This window comes from Psittacula echo, assembly GCF_963264785.1.
Source record: "Psittacula echo genome assembly, chromosome: 2".
NCBI classification, from domain to species: domain Eukaryota; kingdom Metazoa; phylum Chordata; class Aves; order Psittaciformes; family Psittacidae; genus Psittacula; species Psittacula echo.
The window spans coordinates 126,793,720-126,812,685 of NC_137737.1; positions in this window are offsets into that span (position 1 = coordinate 126,793,720).

Sequence of the window (18,966 nt, forward strand, 5' to 3'; positions counted from 1 at the left end):
GAAGTGATGTGACTCCTAATTGCAGGGAGCTGTGGTGCCAGCAGGAGTGTCTTGCTCCTAGGGGTTAGGAGTGCTTGCCTACAGTAAGCTCTTACTGTTCTGACATCACATGGAACCCATATGTCCTACCACAGCAGATTGTCTACCAGTCCAGAGCCAACAGAACAGATGGGTAGAATCTGTACAGGGCTTTTCCTCCGCAGTGCTAATCCCCTTTGTGCTATCAGTGTGCTGTGGAAATTCCAGCAGATCAGTCTCTGCTGGGGGAAAGGGCTGGCACATGGTAATCTTGACTAGAGAGACTACAAAATGTGTTACTCAAGCCCTCTTAAAGTGCGTTTTTCCGCAGCAGGTGTTGACTTGGGCCTTGACTTTTATTGTTGCCTACTCTGCAGTTACTCTTGCATCCAACAACTGGAGCAGCCATAAGCAAACACACAGCATGGGGTCAGAGCTCATGTCAGCTGCCGAAAACCAATGCTGGGCACCAGTTCAACTAACAGCTCCAGCCCTGCTGTTCTCAGCAATTGCTCCCTCACCACTTATAGGATCAGGTCTGCCACATCCTTAAAGACCCAAGCTCTCATAGCACATCCTTCTCTTTTGCTTACTACCTGTTCTGAAGAGAATTGAACAGGCTTCTTTTAGAACTGGTAATATGTTAACAACACAGAAACACTGTTTGGAAAGAGAGCTCCCCTCAAGCTATATATCTATTATACCAAATCCAGCAAACAGCGTCCTGGCCTGACTCAGTCATTATATCTGAACCAAACCCCAACTTCTATCACCAGCATATAAGACCTATGGTCAATATATTTCTTAGGTAACAAAGCCCTCTGAAGCCAGTGCAAATTTCTTCAAGATCCACTGCATAATGTGTCATTACCCAAACAACATTGATGGCTAGTGTTTTAAACTGGCTATTTCTGGTTTTGAAGTACTTTTAAGGAAGTTATCAACTCCAAAGTGTTGGAAAATCCAGACTTCCTTCAGAGTCAAATGGATTTCATGGCAAAAGTTCAAACTTACAATGCAAAATCTCAAGAGATTCATAAATAAATAACTGAAGATTCTTTAATCTGTTTGTTTCTGATTTCTTAGAGATATGTTTGGAGTACATCTCTGAGACAGTCTTCAACACCAGAAAGATTTAAAAGTCACTGTTTCTTTTAAATGAAGGCTGAAAGTCTCAAATAGTCATCCGACCTAGGAACAGAACACTAAAAGAGGGTTCAGGCTGTCAAGAAGAACAAACCCACATAACAATATAGCACTCCACAAAATTTGCAACTGCACTGCAAATGAAAACATTAGCTTAATTGCTTTTGACTGGGGAAGAAATTAATTAATCTGATTATCAGTTTTCATATCAGTAATCAATCAGTAATTGATTGTTTATGCACTTAGGGTATCCTTACTTTAAGTAACGGTAGTTTAGATAATAATAATTGCTATTCATTTAGCTGGAAACTATGACTAAATGTTTCTCCCAGTGCACAGAGCCTGTTTTCTAATTTCTCTAATATTAGGAAGGTCTTTTCTCTTTTATTGCACTCTGAAACATACGCTAAAATCTTGTATCATCCATTTTTAATTTTCTGAATAATAGGTACTTTCAAATACAGGTACACATAAACTGCAAAACGAAGTTATTTATTGGTGATGACTTTTTGCATCTCAGTTACATAATAAAACACTGTTCAAGGGAACAATGTGATACTATTTCACCTGGCTGCTTACTCCATTTCTGTAGTTGACCATCTCCTTTTTGACCTTGTACCTCCTTGGTCATTTATCTTGTTTGTGGTGCAGTCAGAACTACACTGCTTTTTTAATGTTTTAAAATGCTCCAAATAGGGGTTTAGGTGGAAAACATTCACTAATTGACCTGTTACAAGCTTCCTTTCCAGCTCCCCTTAGTCTGGAGACCAAAGGGCAGAAGCATCTTAAAAAGATGCATTTTTATGATGTGCTAAATCAGTATTTGGCAAATGGGGCTCTTACTATGTACATGCAATGTGGAAAGATCCCAGTGCAGCACTGCAGCTGATTTACATCATGACTCTATGGATAACAACAGCTTCTTACCACAAAGCAGGAATGTGATCTCTGCTTGATGTTCCAGAATCTGTCTCATCTGCATGTCCATGGGATGTCAAACAATATCCCTTTAGCTTGTCCTTCTAAACATTCATTTGCACAGTTTGCAAATGTAGCACAAAGTGAATTTACGGTAAGCTTGATCTGCCCAGATGTTACCGGTGTTGAGACCAAGACAGCTCTTCAAAACTCAAAAGGTTGTTTTTAATTTATTTCCTGCTTCACACCATGTTTACTTGGTTTGCATAGAATCTTCTTTTATTAACTTTTGTTAGGAGCAAATAATTTTTGTTCTGATAATACTTTGGTAAACATATTCCAAGTACAAGAAAAATCTCTACTGAGATCCAAGCTTTCTAAATCTGTGAATGTTCTGATCCAGACTTCTAGGGAATAGAGTGTCATTTATCCCCAAACCCTTTTTTTCCATTTTTTTTTTCTGAAAGCTTCTTTCCAGTATTTTATCTATAAAACAATCAAAATAGAAACAAAGTTGCATCATGCAATGAAAAATAGATGTGCTTTACTCTACGTTTGCAGATTTTTCCATTTAAAAGGAAAATATTGCTGTACATATGCATGCTTAAAGTCAGAGACCAAAAAAACTGGCTTATGTTTTGAGAACCCTTAAGGTAAATAGTTGCTATTTTTCAACAGACCTGGCCTTCATAGAGACTGCTGATTTCCCAAGAAAATCCGTAAAACCTCTGCCAAAGCTTTTCAGTGACCTCTAGCTGCTTCCTGAATCACCTCAGACTCTGCTAACACACAGGGTATTATCTGCCTTTCTAGCAGATTTGTAAAAAGTGTCACTTTCTGCTTATTCATTGCTGATCACAATATTGAGTATCAAAAATGAGAGATTACTTCAGTAGTCATCAACTCCGTGTGCTGATACCTAAACGTTTAAAAAGTGAATTTGATTTTCATATAGCTGTAAGCATCAGAAAGCTCTTGAGTTAAGCCATTTAAAATGCTCTGGTTTGGCTAGCTAAAATTCACTAGACAATCCCAAAAATCATAATCAGCAAAATTGAACAGCCATTCTTGTTTCTTCTCCCCACAGATGCTGCTATCCCCATCCTACAAAGCTGTATTTCCAGTGGACCAACACAGAAGTCTTTAGCAAAGTTGGTAGTAGAGACTTCAGAAAAAACATCAAAACCTACATTAATCATAGAATCATAGAATAGTTATGGTTAGAAAGGACCTTAAGATCATCTAGTTTCAACCCCTCTGCCATGGACAGGGACACCTCACACTAAACCATGTCACCCAAGGCTCTGTCCAACCTGCCCTTGAGCACCGCCAGGGATGGAGCATTCACAGCTTCTTTGGGCAACCCATTCCAGTGCCTCACCACCCTAACAGTAAAGAATTTCTTCCTTATATCCAATCTAAACTGCCCTTGTTTAAGTTTTAAGCCATTACCCCTTGTCCTGTCACTACAGTCCCTAATGAAGAGCCCTTCCCTATCATCCTTATAAGCCCCTTTCAGATACTGTTTGTTTCAGTTCATTTCCTTTGAGGTCAGAAGTTAGTAGAAGATTGAAGGAGCTGGCTTAGACAGCCTTTAAAGGTTTAAAGGTTCCCAAAATGTCTTTTAATCGGGTCAACTTCAGTCTGTTTTCAGTCAGAAAGAAACCAAACATAACCGAAAGACCAGAATACTGGGATGACTAGATACTAATGTAGAGACAATTGGCTGAGGATGACAGAGGCATGAATTTCAAAATAGAGATTGTGAAAGAGTTCACTTTTTTTTTTTCCCCTAAACACTAAAAGAAGCTACTGGAATAACAAAAGAGTGAGGTAAGTTCCTGGCTAGATTGAAGGTTCAAATTTTCTGTTTATATAGCTAAAGTTTATTAAAGCACACATCTGTCTTCGGGTAAATGGGGGACATAAAGTGTACACTGAATGCTGACAAAGCCAGGTTAGTTTATTTTCACAAAATATTATGTGAGACTGCTCTTGCTTATGTGGAAATGTCAGTGAGTACCCTTCCTGCGAGCTTCATCCTTTCTTCCTTTTCTCCTTAAAATGAAAGCACTTTAAGAGCCTGCCTTCCAAATTCTTTATTATTATCACATATGAAAATTATCATATATAAAAATAAAGCCAAGAAATTTTTTATAATTCGCTATTCTGAATAGCAAACCTGGCGGTATTTATCACCTGATGTATTTCTTATTCTGTCCATCTGCTCTTGCACATATAAACCACACATAAAAATAAAGTAAATTCTCTAAGGTGAGTGGAAGATTTTAAAGTCTGCTTACCCCCATACACATTAAAAAAAATTATTTACTTCCAAAATTCCAAATATAAAAAACCTGCAGTCTCCAAAAACACAACTGGGAAGATGGCAATGACAAGCAGAATGAAGTGGGAATAAAGTTACAAGGAGATTAAATATTGCATAAGAAAAAGTCAGGGGGAAAAGTATTTATACGTGCCAGAATACCTGCCAAGTAACAGAGCATCCTTCAGCTGTGTTGAATTTGAACAATTTCCCATTGTATCACATCATCCATTTCTAGGCCACCTATAAGTTTGGAGTTGGCTTGTTAAGTAAAACAACAACTCAGTAAAATTGAGTAATTCCCTGGAAATATTTTCAGTTCCTTCCCTCTTCTTTTCCCCTTGCTGTTCTCCTCTAGAAAACTGGGAAATGAAATAAATTTAGAGCCATGTTTTCCAGAAGAATGGTTAGCAATGAATATCAGGTTTTAAAGGCCTGTCACCTGCATTTCTTTATTTAGCCTCACAGAACTATATTTACTGCAATAGTTGCACTAGTTGCCATTTGAAGCCCCCAAAACCACGGTAGAATCAGATTGCAGAACATTAAACCTACAGGTTTTTAAAGGTGGTCTGCATAAAAGGCTGAAGGCTGAAATATTTACTACCAGCAAAAGTTCATGTTTACTAAAGTATTTTTGCTTGGTCATTTAAGCTGTTGCTCAATATTCATGGTGGACAAAAGGATTATTTCTGTGGGTTGTTCGTACTATTCCTTTCACCCTTGTTTTAGTAGTAATGGCACTGGCAGCTGAAATACTTCCAATGGCTGTGGACTGCAGGTAGCTCACCAAAAGCTTTGGAAGGGATTAAGTGCTGGGAATCACGCAAGTGAGAAAAGGGAGAGAAAAAAAAAATCCCTCTTTGGGAGCTTGCAATTAGCTCTCCTTTAACATATGCTCACCTGATTGTTATTCTGTGCTGATGCAGTGCTTTCTGAGAGATTTGGTTCTGCTATGCTAGAAGCTACAGGGAACTGTTGTTCTTTGGTTCAGCCTGGCAAGATTTCAGCCTGGAAAGCAGAGAATAGCAGGATGGCAGGGCAAACCAGGGCAGGGAAAGCATGGAATAGAATGGGCTCTTATACTAATACCACAGCACAGGGCTTTCCAGCTCCTGAGGGCTAGTCATGCTCTTATCTGGAAGCATGACTATATGGCAGAGACTCAGCTCAGAGCCATAAAAGACATCACACATATTCGGGGTATGCATTGAAGAGGGAACTGGTGCAGAGTGCTGCCACTGTGATCTTCTAGCTGAGCAGCCCCGATGCATGCCGTTCCTAGACAGCTCTCAACCTGCCGGGCTATTATCCGCCTGTAATTTAATACACGTGTTAGTGAGAGATGAGTTTTCAGGAGGGACTTGAAGGAGGGGAAAGGTTACAGGCTTGAAGAGACTTCCCAGGCATAAGGTCTGGCACCGGTCCTCTGGTTCATTGCTCTTCGTACCTGCGGCGTATATGCACACAGCCTGGAAACCGGAGATGGAGAGCTTTTTTGTCAGATGAAGCAAAGATGTATGTCAGCAAATCACTGTGGCTGTCTTTTTAACAGCAGCTTCTGGCTACTGTTCCACCAGTGCTGTAATGAAATTGCTCACAGCCTCTGCACCTCAATGGCACCTGAATATGAGCAGCAAGTGCATAAAGGCGAAATATATAACATCAGGTGAAAAGGGACAATTATCCACTCTAGAAAAAACTAATTTGGGGACTCTCAATCACTGTAAATGTTGCAAATTCAGCTGCACATCTGAGCTTTTCCACTGTGATCCCAACTGGGCCAGTGTCTTCAGGGAAAAAAAGCCCCAAACAACCAAACACCCCCAATCTTATACAACTTTTGTTGGCTGAGTAGTTGTTATTTGTTTGGGCCAAGAGCAATCATTGCTCGTAATGGAGCAACTGACTGGTTACTATTACTCTTTTCCTTTTTGTTTTTTTTTTTTTCTATTAGAAAAGTGTTTGCATGACAAGTAGCATGTTAAGAGTAGGGTATGCTAACCAAAGGAGGTAAAAGAAAGGTGGACCTATAAAATTATTCACAGCACTGAAATAGAAATATATAAACACACCTTTTTGTTAAAGGTTTGTTAGCTGTGTCATACAGCTGCATAGCTGTAACCAGTCTGAATGAAGGAACTAAATCTACTGCTGTCTCTGCCACCATCATTTTAGATGGTTTCTTTTAAATAACCCCATCTCCTTTCTTCTCCCAACACTTCGTGTAGCTTTTGAACACATTCAAAGACTGGAAGAGCGGAGAAACCTCACTCAGAAAGCATAACTGTCCCATTAACAGAAGCGATGTAGTAAGAACACTATATGTTTCAGAGAGGGTGAGCTTAATATCTTACACTTTTATTTCTCTGCTCCAGAAATTAGTTTTCAAAGATTACACCCAAATAACTGACAGTTCACTGGATTTTTGTGTATGTATTAATGTCAAAAAAAGCAATGATAAATAAATACTTGAATTCTGTGTTTGATCCAGTTTTTGGTTCATTGATGAGACATTTATGATCTCACCAGTACTTATTTTCTGTAATGCTTTTTTCTGTTTTCGTTTGCTAATTTGATTAGACCTCCTGTCCTGACTTGGAGAAACTGGAGCTTGGGGTTTGGGTGATGAAATGATGCTGGTATCTGTCCAGTTTAGGTTGATCCATTTTTAGAAAAAATATCTCCTGCTGTACTTACCAGCTGTTGGAAAAAAGTGGTTTGGTTTTGGTTTTGTTTTTCCAAATTATCGAAAGATATCATGTTTCTCTTTTTGCAGAAACATGATGTAGGAATGACAGAATTTTGTCAATTAAAGTATCTTTTTTTTTGAATGCAATAATTTTATGAATAATATACAATTGTTTAGGGAAAAAAAAACTAAGAAAGAAAACTCATAATTTTTTTTACTAAACACATTCAAAGTTATTGTGGGAATTGAGACACTTTGGTAAATATTTATTAATAATATATGAAATGCATATTAATAATCTTTCTACACAACACTAGGGTGGAGGCCAAGTAGTTTCAATATCTTTCATACTGAATACTGTCATGAAGGTAGAAGAATGAGCTCTTAATGCACAGAACTTTATGGAGAAAAGCAATTTTCCAAAATATGAATACAAATCCCATTTTAACAACTGGCGATACAGGCTGTAATTTGGGAAAAATGTATTAGGCTTTAAATTCTTGTCAAGGCACTGTAAGCTTTCTACTAAAACAAAAGTAACACTCTTGTATTTTAGATAGTGAATATCAATTTGCTTACTTTTACTTGATTGTGTTTTTCAAAAGTTTAGCATATGATTAATACCTGTTTGATTTCAAAACTTCTATAGGCACATAACTATTTAATATTAGATTAAATGGGATTATTTTGGAAGTACAAATTATTGCATGTGGGGTCTGGAGCAAGAGAATCTGAATCTGAACTCTGCTTCTGGATTTAGAAGTCAGGAAGAAAATGGAATCAGGAGTTTTAATACAAAGAACTAATGCTTCAGTAGTTTTTGAACTGCAAATGCAATTCTTAATTCTTGGATAGACTTTTCATGTTATGTTAAAGCAATTTACCCCCACGCACCATGCTCTTTATTGTCACTTGATGCATCCTTATTACTTCTCCAGGTATTAAAGGGGTACGATATGTTTTCATTTCATTAATCTTCTCTCAGGGGGCAGTGATGAGTTCAGTGATGAGTCTCTACTCTCAAGACTGAAAGTCCTTTTCAATTAAAAAATCATCTCCACAGATGGTACTGGCATTAACAGCAGCCCATTCTGTCTACAACAACAAATATTGAGATATTTCAGGAATTACACTATAAATCACTGGACATGGTATGATCTGTAGGATTAAAAAAAAAGGGCTTCTAGAAGTTAAGATGGTTAGAATCTGGGACATATGGTTTATTGTCTCTTCAATGTATCAGTTTCATCACTGTGTCTGGACAATTTAATTGCATGTTAAGGTGAAATATAGTGAAAAATTTAACAAAGCTATTAACTGCAAATATGTTATCCAAAGCATTAGGATCACAAAGGTGATAATAAAAATGGTTTAAACTCAGGGAAAATTCTCTGTTAAAAGGGATTAAAGAGACCGTTTATTGAATAGGATGGATTTCTTCCAACCCCCGATGTGCAGAAACCATGCAATGCGTGAATAATTCATCCAGAAATTCTATCGTGAAGTTGTATCAGTTTCCACAGTAAAACCTGGCTGTGGAGGAGGAAAATGCATCAACATCTGTGACAGGCGTATGAAGAGACAGTTGCAAAGCCTTTCAGGCACCAGGAGCAAACCAAAATATAATAAATTCACCGAGTGTCAAATTTGTGTCGGCTGAATAATGACACCATATGTCTGGGTTGCCATGTCACTGCAGGCTGCGCCACAAAAGCAGCCCCCACGCATCCCGTTCTCACCAACCCCCTTCCCTACCCTCACAACCCCCCCCCGCCATGGTTTTATAAAGTGTGCATTGGCAGGGGAAGTGCTTCAGCTACCGTTTTCCACCCAGAAGATGGATAGAGATCTGCTTGATAAATATGACTCTTGGCCATTCTTTTAAATCAGAGCTCAACCATGTCTTTTTATCCCTATCTCAAGCTAGGTGAAACGGTCACTTCCAGTCCAATGTGAGCTCTCTAATTTATTGTCCGATGAAATGGAAGCATCCGGCTCCAAAAGGATGGTTAGCATTCCAGAAGAGGCAGGCTTTCCTCAGCCTGAGGGGCACGAAACAAAGCTTAAAACCACAGTTGGAGCCGGCCGACTGGGCTGGTGGCAAGCCATGGCTACCCCGCAGGAGAAGCTCTTTCTTGGATGTAGTGATCTCCCCTGCAGTGAACGAAACCAATAAATTCTGGTCTGATGCTTGTGCCCCAGAAAAAGGTGCTGACTGCGCTGTTCCTACTGTCTGATCCCTGCTGGCAACAGCTAGACATATAAAACAGGGGGAAAGGAAAGGGGTGATGGCTGGAGGGAACAGCAAGTTTTATGTGTTAAATTGGGTTTACTGTACGTTGAAAAACAGACAGAAAGAGGGCTCAGCATTTCTCTGAACTGTCTGTGCTGACAGGTGAAATCACTCCAGATGACATATTTGACTCAAATACTTGGAAAAGCACATGAACTTCTTTCCAAGTTCTGCTTCAAACCTCAGTTTTTCTACAAACTGCGTCACAAGCTGCCAGCTTGCATCTTGTTTTAGAAAGCTCTAGCTTTGTCACCAAGAGCCTCCCCACTTTAACACTGTGGTTGCTGTTCCTTTTCCAACAACTAGCTTACCCTCACTGGTGGCTTTTGCAATTCTGCGTTTCATAGAGCTCAGTTTAAGAACTGGAAGTAAGAGTTTTCAAGTGTCATGATGAGTGTCAGATAAAATAGAGAACTGGTTAATGCGGAACAGCTAGCATTCTACATGGGCTGATGACAGAGATGGTTATGAGCTCTTAAGAAGATATCAACAAGTATCCTCCCTTACAAAACAGAAGAATATTAAATAAAGAAAATGTGAGATCAGTTAGAACTTTTTAATTTCAGTAAAGTCAAACAAATGTGAATTTATGGAGGAGGAAAGTAAAAGCTAATGGGAAATTCTGTTGCTCATTAAAATTCTGTATTTTTGACATCTGGTGAGTGAATATAATCATAAATCCCTACATACACTTGCTCTGAAGAAAGGGAAACAAAGTAAGTAGAAAAAAGCAAAAAAGAAACGCCTACTAGAACAAGTGAACTCCACCATGGGTTCTTCAGTTTCAGACATCTATCTGTCATCATTGCTCTCATGAACATCGGAATCAATGGCGAGTCCATTAATAAAAGCAGAAGAAAATGAAACCATGTCTTGAAATAGAGGGGAAATATATCATATATATGTATATCTTCAATTGTATATCTGCAGGCTATCAAGCTAATATACACATGGAAAATGAAAACCAGAATGCCCTCAGAGGTCATCGAAATGGGGAGGACAAAGTCATACAAGAATTATTTTGGCTTGTGCTTTTTGCTCATTTAATGAGAAACTAGACATGTCTGAAAAAACTTTGGTTAAAAAAAATAAATTGACATTTGATTGAAGATAAACTTACAATTCACAATGAATAACATTTTTGATAGAAGTTGACTCTTGTTAGTTATTGAAGGGCTGGCAGATTGCTGCTTGCTTTTGTTGACTGATTTTTCTGTGACTAATCAGAGAGTAATAAACTGTCTTACTAAGAAAATATTGCATCAATTTTTAAATAATTAAATAAATGGAATTCTTCTCAGGATCTTCTAGAGTGTCCAGTGGAAAAGGTGGTTAGTTTAGAACACAGGACATGGTATGGTTAGTGGCTTCTAGCACGTTAAAAACCCTTCTGCTCTGTACCCAGTGGGCCATTGCAAGGACATACCTCTTAGAAATGTAGGTAAACGTCTGGATGAATAGTGAAAGAGTAAAACGATATCTTTTATCATCTCATTTTCACAGAGCAGTTGCATGGATATGTAAAAAAGATAGGTCAGATTTTGTCACACTGATTTCAATTATTCCAGGCGAAGCACCAGGGATCTCTATACACTTGAAGAGTCACCAGATTTGATTTATGCAAACTTTGCCACAGGCAGGACTTAGAGCTTGATTTCTCCAAGTATTTGTGTCCATAAGACTTGACTATGAAAATGGGTATAGCAGCAGCTTTGAGTACAAATAATTAGAGTTTCATCTTGAATTAGTTTAACGCTTGATAATTTTAAGTTTGGCAGCAGAAGTGGTAATTTCTTGTCAGACTTCATCTGCCTTCTGCAAGTCTCAGCTCTACCGGGTACTTTCCTGCCCCCTTGACCTGCTTTATTCTCTTGTTTAGTTCCCACCTTAGTTTCTGCAAGAACTTTTTCATTTTCTCTCCCAGTGCTTCTACTCACACTGACGATAGAGGTTAGCCAGCAGCTCCTGGAGCACCTCAGTCTTTTCTGTCTCCTCCTGGGCTTGGCCTCCAGAGAAGGTAAAGCTTCAACTGCAATGACAGTACCAAGTTTCATTCAGTGTCTGCAACGCTGATCCTGAATATGGCAGAAGCCTTTAGAATAGCACACAATACATGTCAAATAAGTAGCAAAAGCTGAAGAAAAATCAATACTAACTATAAAAACTGTCAAAAGAGCCAAATGGACTGAGTGCCTCTTCTGAAATATTATTTACTTTTTTTCAACATGGTCATGAAAGTGGAGCCAGTATGAGGGTACCCACTGCTCTCTGGAAGTGTAGAAACAGTTGGAGATATATGGGGAAATATATCTGTGAAAGTGACCTTTACCCCTAGAGCACAGTGCTCTTTGATGCATAAATCTCAAGGAGAGAGAAGCAGAAGGGGCTTCAGCTGCTGATTAAACTTTTTCAGTAATAGTGTGACCAGACAGCAAAAAATAGCCTGAGAGATGGTTACTTAAGAGGTACTAAAAAGGACTAAAAAGTCCTTTGAAGGAAAGAGAGTCCCCCTAAAAAGCTGAAGAAAACTCAGGCTAATGACTGACAGGCTCACTATGCTATATTTAACTGAGGAAAATGGCTAACAGATCCACTAAATTTGCATATTTATTTATTTATTTTTAGAACAGATGCAGTCTGAACTACCCCCATTACAACAGCAGGCTGATCTGTATCCTTCTCAACTGTTTTAGGGTTTAAAACAGTTACAGAGCATTCAAGAAAAACCATGGGAATTTTATAGTGCTGAGATAAAGCTGTGTGAAAGTGCCTATACATCTACACAAATATTTCAAAACTCAGAATCTCAGGAGACTCATTTTGCACTTAAAGCAAACACGTGAAATTTTGTATGCATGAGATTTTGAGCAAAAATGATTAATTTTCTTCAGTGGGCTGCATACAGTGCGCACATCGTAGTGGCCCCATTAACTGATTAATTTAGGAAGGCTCTTAACTACTGCATCCCCAAACCTTGTGTAAAAAATTAGATTCAGAAGCAGCTTTCTGGGAACTGTACGATTTTACTTTACTCCCTGTCAAATTCCTCACAGACTTCCAAAGCTGATGCAGTCTTACACATGTTGACTGCATTGAGACTTTATTTTTGTGCTTGCAAACACGTTTGCAAATACAGACTTAATGGTAGGATTGGAGACTTTGGCAATAGCTTCAGCTCATTTTGCCTGAATGTCTGTTCTGAGGTGGAAGTTCTACATAAATACTCAAGAAAACAAATGAAAACACCAGTGAGCTGAATGCCAGCATTTTTCATTGCTTAGCACTAAATAAAGTGAGCATGGAAATATGATTGTAATGGAATGTATTATGCAGTCATCTCAAGTGAAATACAAGAATTCCCTGGCTATATAAGTCAAGGGAATTGAAGAAGTTAGTAGACTGGAGCGAAGAAGGGCTTAATCCAGCCAGTGAGGCTTTAGATGCTTGATGCCACAGATGATTTTTCTGGGCAATATTTTCCACCTTAAAAATGACATAAATGGAAAGTGAAAATGTTGTAAAATACAACAAAATTTAAATGTCTACAATAATTGTAAGTACCGAGATCAAGTCTGTCTTTTTAAACTATTTAAACTTCTAAGAACCTGGGGCAAAATGATACATGAAGTTCATGATGTAACTCAGACAAGTTGTCCAGGCTAAACAATACAAAATCAATTTTTAAATATTTGTTCTCGTATGTAGATCTCACCAGCTCCAGGATTATGTTTAGTAGAATATGTAACAGTATTATAACACAAAATAAGCAAACAGAGTATATGCATATTGAACTTCTGTCTGCCCTGTTAGTGAGTCTAAAACATTTAAAATAAATATCCAAAGCACTCTTAAGCTGAACACCTTCCCAGCCATTTTTTTTTTACTTAGATGTTATTTGCATTGTCAAATAAATCCAAATATCTTTCAAGGATCTTCTAAAAATCAGACATTACTTTTGGTTTTAAATAGACATTTTAAGTCTTTGATGCAGAGTTGCCCTCAGCTTTACCTGTAGCAAACGCAGAAAACCTGTGTGGACCAGATATCACCTCTAGGCATCAAACCTGCATCCTCAAAAACCACTAAACGAATTTCTTTTTCTTTCACGCATCCCTTATGCACAGCAAAATATTTAAAGTCATGCCAGAAACATAAAGAAGATGAGCTACCTCATAAACTCTCGGCTACCGATGCTCGCCCTGGAGTCACAAGCCCATTGTTTACCTTCTCTTTTGAAGCCTGGGAAAAAAATATATCAAAGTATTTCAGGCTGCCAGAACTTTGCGCACACAGGCACTGGCATTGTGACAAGAAACCCAGATGAGAAAAGATGTCTAGGCTTAAATATCACACTCTCCCCTGAGCTCTTCTTGGGAATTTGAAAGCCAGCCTGCTTCAAGGTGATGATTATAAAACCTTGCACAGAAATGGAAGCACTGTACAACTAACCTACTTTTCCTTCCAGGAACCTGCTAGGGTTGACATCATCTGGCATTTTGTCACCTAAACTGCAATGGGAAAAGCCCTGAAATGGATCATTTTGTTTTCCTGCCCATGTTTGGCTGTTTCATGCTGTTTGCCATCATCCAGTGGAGGAGAGGGCACCAATTTGCAGCATATATAGCAGAGAAAGTAAGTAATTTTCTAGGATCACGTATTGATTTGCAAAATAGACAGAGACCCATTCTATTTTGAAAGGGGTGGCACAACAGCATACTTCTACTAGCAGAAATTCCAGCTATGGCACTGTCATAATTTTTTTGGGGAAGACATTTCCTTTTCCTCTGACCTTCCAAATAATGCTTTTTGCTCTCTATACACCTTTCATCTGTCTCTTACCTGTCCTCAGGTAGAGATTCCATTTTACCAAGGGAAACCCTGTGCTCAAACCAGTAACTTTTGACCACATTGAGCTTGTGTTTTCCAGATACTGCATCAAATGCCTTCAGATAGCCATGGGTGTAACAGTCCTGTACTCCAGATATCCTGCAGTTTAATTGAATTAATTACTCAGTTTAAATGAACAATTAGACAACTCCCCTTAGTGTAAATAATAGCAAAAGAAGTCAAGCTCCCTGAAAATAAGACATTATATTTCCTGTACCATTTCTATGTATCAGAAGTTTTCCCCTAGGTCACAACCCTGAGATGTCCAACGCTTAAAATAATATAGAATCATAGAATCATAGAATAGTTAGGGTTGGAAAGGACCTTAAGATCATCTAGTTCCAACCGCCCTGCCATGGGCACTCACACTAAATCATTATATCATTATATATTATATATTAATTATATATTGTATCAAATATAATTATTATATGTTCCAAACGTATGTGGTATGTCATCAGGCCGAGTGGAGAAACAGTTCTGGCTTATTAAAATATTTGTTCTACCATAACTTTTCTGTTACCCTTATACCAAAGAAGAAAGAAAAAGACATCCTACCAACACACATTTCTCTGTTTTGAAGTACCAGTCCCTTTTTTCAGTGGGTTCCCCCACAAAACAGGAACTGGGTAATGATTGCAGCTTCCTCAGGTTGGCTTCCAAGGATATTTAAGCAATTGCTCTTTGTTTTTAAGGGTAACCCACACAACCCATTTGGCTTTCTCTTATATAGACTATATAGTGTTTAAGTAACAGCCACATGTAGGCACAATAGTAAAAAAAAGGATAAGGCATAACAAGGAATAATAATCTTCCATATTATGCACATTTCATTCATTCACCCCCATCCCCATCATAGCATTCCTTAAGGAGACCACCCTGTCACTCTATATAATAAGGTGATACCTTTTTCCATCGTTCCATGGGATTTCTCTTTAACAATATAAAACCTTTGTATTCCAGATGTCCCCACTGAAAACAATTTCAATAGTATATCAGACGATGAACCGATTCCAAGATGTCGGCAACTACCAACCAAAATTCCAGTAACACGCAATTTTAACATCGAGATCCTTTGAGCAATCGTTTTGCTCTGGGCTACATTCCAGCAACACCCTTCTCCATTGTCCTAGCAGAAGAAATAAGAACTGCGAACATGCAAAAACCCTGGGGAACAAATCCCTCTGAGCAAGAAGTACCCTGTTGTAGGAAGAGACGGTGTTTGCAGATGTTGTTCCTATAAGGCCACCTGTACAGACCACATGTGTCTCCCCAAGCCTATACATCTGCCTGTGAAAGTGTAGCCCTGCCACAAGCAAGGATTTTTTAAAATGTATGTTGCATTTTGACTACAATTTTGTCTGATACAGTTAAATTAAAAATAAGTCCACAGGAGTATTATTTCAGACATTTCAATATCTGTTTGTGTCAGAGGCTGACTCATCCCAGTCTTCAGTATTCTTATTTCCAGCATCCCTTCACTTCTGCATCAAATATGAACTGAGTTTCAAAATGTAGCTCAAGCTTTTTAGGTGTTTTTCAAGCTATTTTTACTCCTCTGTGTTCCCAACACAGGGAGTTTTCCATCCCAAACCATGCAATAATTTTGAGAAGATGGAAAGCCACCTTCTGTACCACTAATATAGCCTGGTAAAGTTTCAAGTCTGAATATGAATGAGGATTTAAACAGATTTGTACTACTGACATTTTCTCTCGTTGGTGGAAATTCCTTGTGTTGAGCATGCACCTTACCTAGGTGACCTCTTTCTGAAAAAGCTCACATTTCTTTGGATCCTGTTTCCAACTGACATGCTTAATCTTATCACAACTATCTGAGAGTTCATCAGTTCATTCTGGAAATGGTCGGTGTGCACCAAATTCTCTGCCAGCCTCATAAGCAAGCAGGAGGTACATCAGGAAATAACTTCTTTAGTAATGTTGCAGAGGTCCTAGATGAATCACACAAGCTAAATCCAGAACTCTTACCCTGATAACACTCGTGTTCCCACATTTTGCATCCACTTCTACTTGTGCTCTTAAAGAACAGATTTGAAAAAATTTAGGTGAAACTGCTCTCAGTCTAACTTGCCTAGGTGACAAAAGGCAGGATCATTAAGATGCATCAGCTTATTTCAAGCCAAACAGTCCTGGTATTGAATTTGGGTCTTTGAATAACTTGAACTGTGAGTGCAACCCCACAACTGGTTGAAAGTGTAGCTATGCTTGTTTAATACCATAAAAGTCTTCTTCAAAACGGTAACCACAAAGATGTCTATAAGGCTGTACCTGATCTTGCCTTATCCCACCAAATAAATCCCACATCTCTGTTGCATTTGGAGAGCAGTTTCCTTTTTCTCATGCTTTCAGATATTTTTATTGCACTCCATTTAAATGTACAGCAATGCCTGAAACTGCTCCAATAAAAACTCAGAGTCCACAATGTCTCCTTATCCTGTAACATTTTCCTGGAGCCAACAATTACTGGAATTACACATCTTGCCACCAAGGACCTATACTTTATCTGTTGCTGGTTTTTAAGAAATATTTAGTCCAGAGCACAAATTAGATCCTACTACAAGCCCATAGCAATACTAGCTGCTAGAAATTCTCTCCACATTTGTTTACTTCCAAGCCATAACTCTGATGTTGTAGTAAGGATGACTGCATTCAACATAAATGAGACAAGCTCCCGTCTGCAATTCAACTTCAGTAAAACAGTTGTTCCAAGCAAGCCACCTGGTTTAGGGGTTCCTAGAATGTTTTTGTCAGCAGACAATACAAACTTACGTGGTAATGTTTAAATAGTTCCATAACACACTTAAGCTTTAAATTACCAATATGTGGCCTCAGCCCTCACTGCATTTTAATGTATGGTTTTGCCAAGATCAACATTTCATTATTTGCATATTTACCTATTCCAGTTATAGGTAGGAAACATTTATTCCAATTTATTAAAACCCACTAGAACTTTCTTTTATCACTTGTTACCACCTTATCTTAGTATATCTTTTCTGCATCTGTTTCTATCATGGAAACAACATGGGTATGGTTCAAACTACATTATTAAAATTATTATTAGATTTTTACTCTATTTTTGCAATCTAGAAGCATTTAGCAAAAGCAACAAAAGGTCTGAACAGAAATGGTTAAAGGACCCTTTCCTGGCTAAGGAATTTGTTTGAGCCTGCTGAGTTAATAGCTCTCAACGATTGAGCTATAATGAAACCACTTCATCCCCAAGAAAACAGAAATTGTGAGATAAACTCTGGAAATAAGTCAAGGATTTTTGTGGGGAAACTCATGTGGTCCTGTGGAGCAAGAAGACTTGTAGGAAATGTCTTTGAAATCAAAGTTTATGAATCACTAGTGTCTATAAAAATTGCATGCAGATGTTATAAAGCGCCCTTTCTGTTTTGATTGCCAAGAAGGTAAACTGGAAACACAGTAGCTGTAAAATGTGAAGACATGAAAGGGTGATCAGTGTTATATACAGAGGAGAAAAACTGTTATTGTTATTATTTGTATCATCTGTTGATGTAACTTTCGTAGCTGATATGAAAATACAGATATAACAAGTTGCCTCCTGATTCAGGTTAGCCCTTCTGCATATGTACTATGCTCTACCATTTGCTTATATGTGCAATTTAAAAGAGTTCCCATCAGCACCTCTGATCCTCCCAGAACTGCAATTGCTACTTTGTTAGAGCAGCATTCAAACCTCTTAAATCTTTGCACTTCATGATTTTTTCTGATTCAGCTTTTTTGTCTTCTTACTTATATCTCTTTCCATGTGCTTAGGAAAGACTGTACCACATCCTTTTACCCTTCTTTTGCTGGAAACAATAACCAAGTGGTAAATATTTCAAAAAGATGTTACAGAAGGCAAGGAACATACATGTTTTCCAGCAGTGCTCCTATGATTTATACAGGGATTCAAACACACTGGAAAAGTCCTTATCTGGATGTAGTAATACACGAAAAAAGAACACGTTAGCTGGAGACACTAGCCTTGGGAGTGCTGAAGCAGTGCAAAGTGTCTGTAATGCACAGCAAGATTTTCTTCTGCTGCCATTTGTTAGCTTAGCTGGCCGTTACTGAGTGCCGGGTACACTGATATGGTCCACAAATGTTATAAAATGTCTTCCTGTAAAAACTAACTCTGCAGACCCAGTCTAGCATCCCTTCCTGATTACTTTTAGCAAGGCAAAAGATATTTCTTTAGTTGGCTATAGTAGATTTTCACTTTTCTCAGTTTTCCGGGTCACACGTTTAGGCTACAGGAATCACCGTGAGATCTCAAATTTGGTTTTAGTTAAACAAACTGCATGGGAATATATTACATGACAAAAGCACCAAGAAGAAAGGTATTTTGGTTTCAGTTATGAAACTACTTTTTTCCATGTTTGAGATGAGGAAGGGGAAGAAATCAGTTTCTTTTGCTTTGCCACTCACAAGGATTGTTGGGTGCATCTGAAAGTAAAATCTGGCAGGGAAATAATCCACTGAGTTTAAGTAAGTGATGAAACAGCATGATGTATAGACTTAAACAAATTGTTCAGGCATGTGCACATGACGCTTCAGATATGTACCAGGGCATTTAAGAAATCTGGACTTCTTACCAAATAAAAAATATGGTATATATTACTAAACCATTTCCCTGAGCATTTGTATCAAAGACATTGCTTT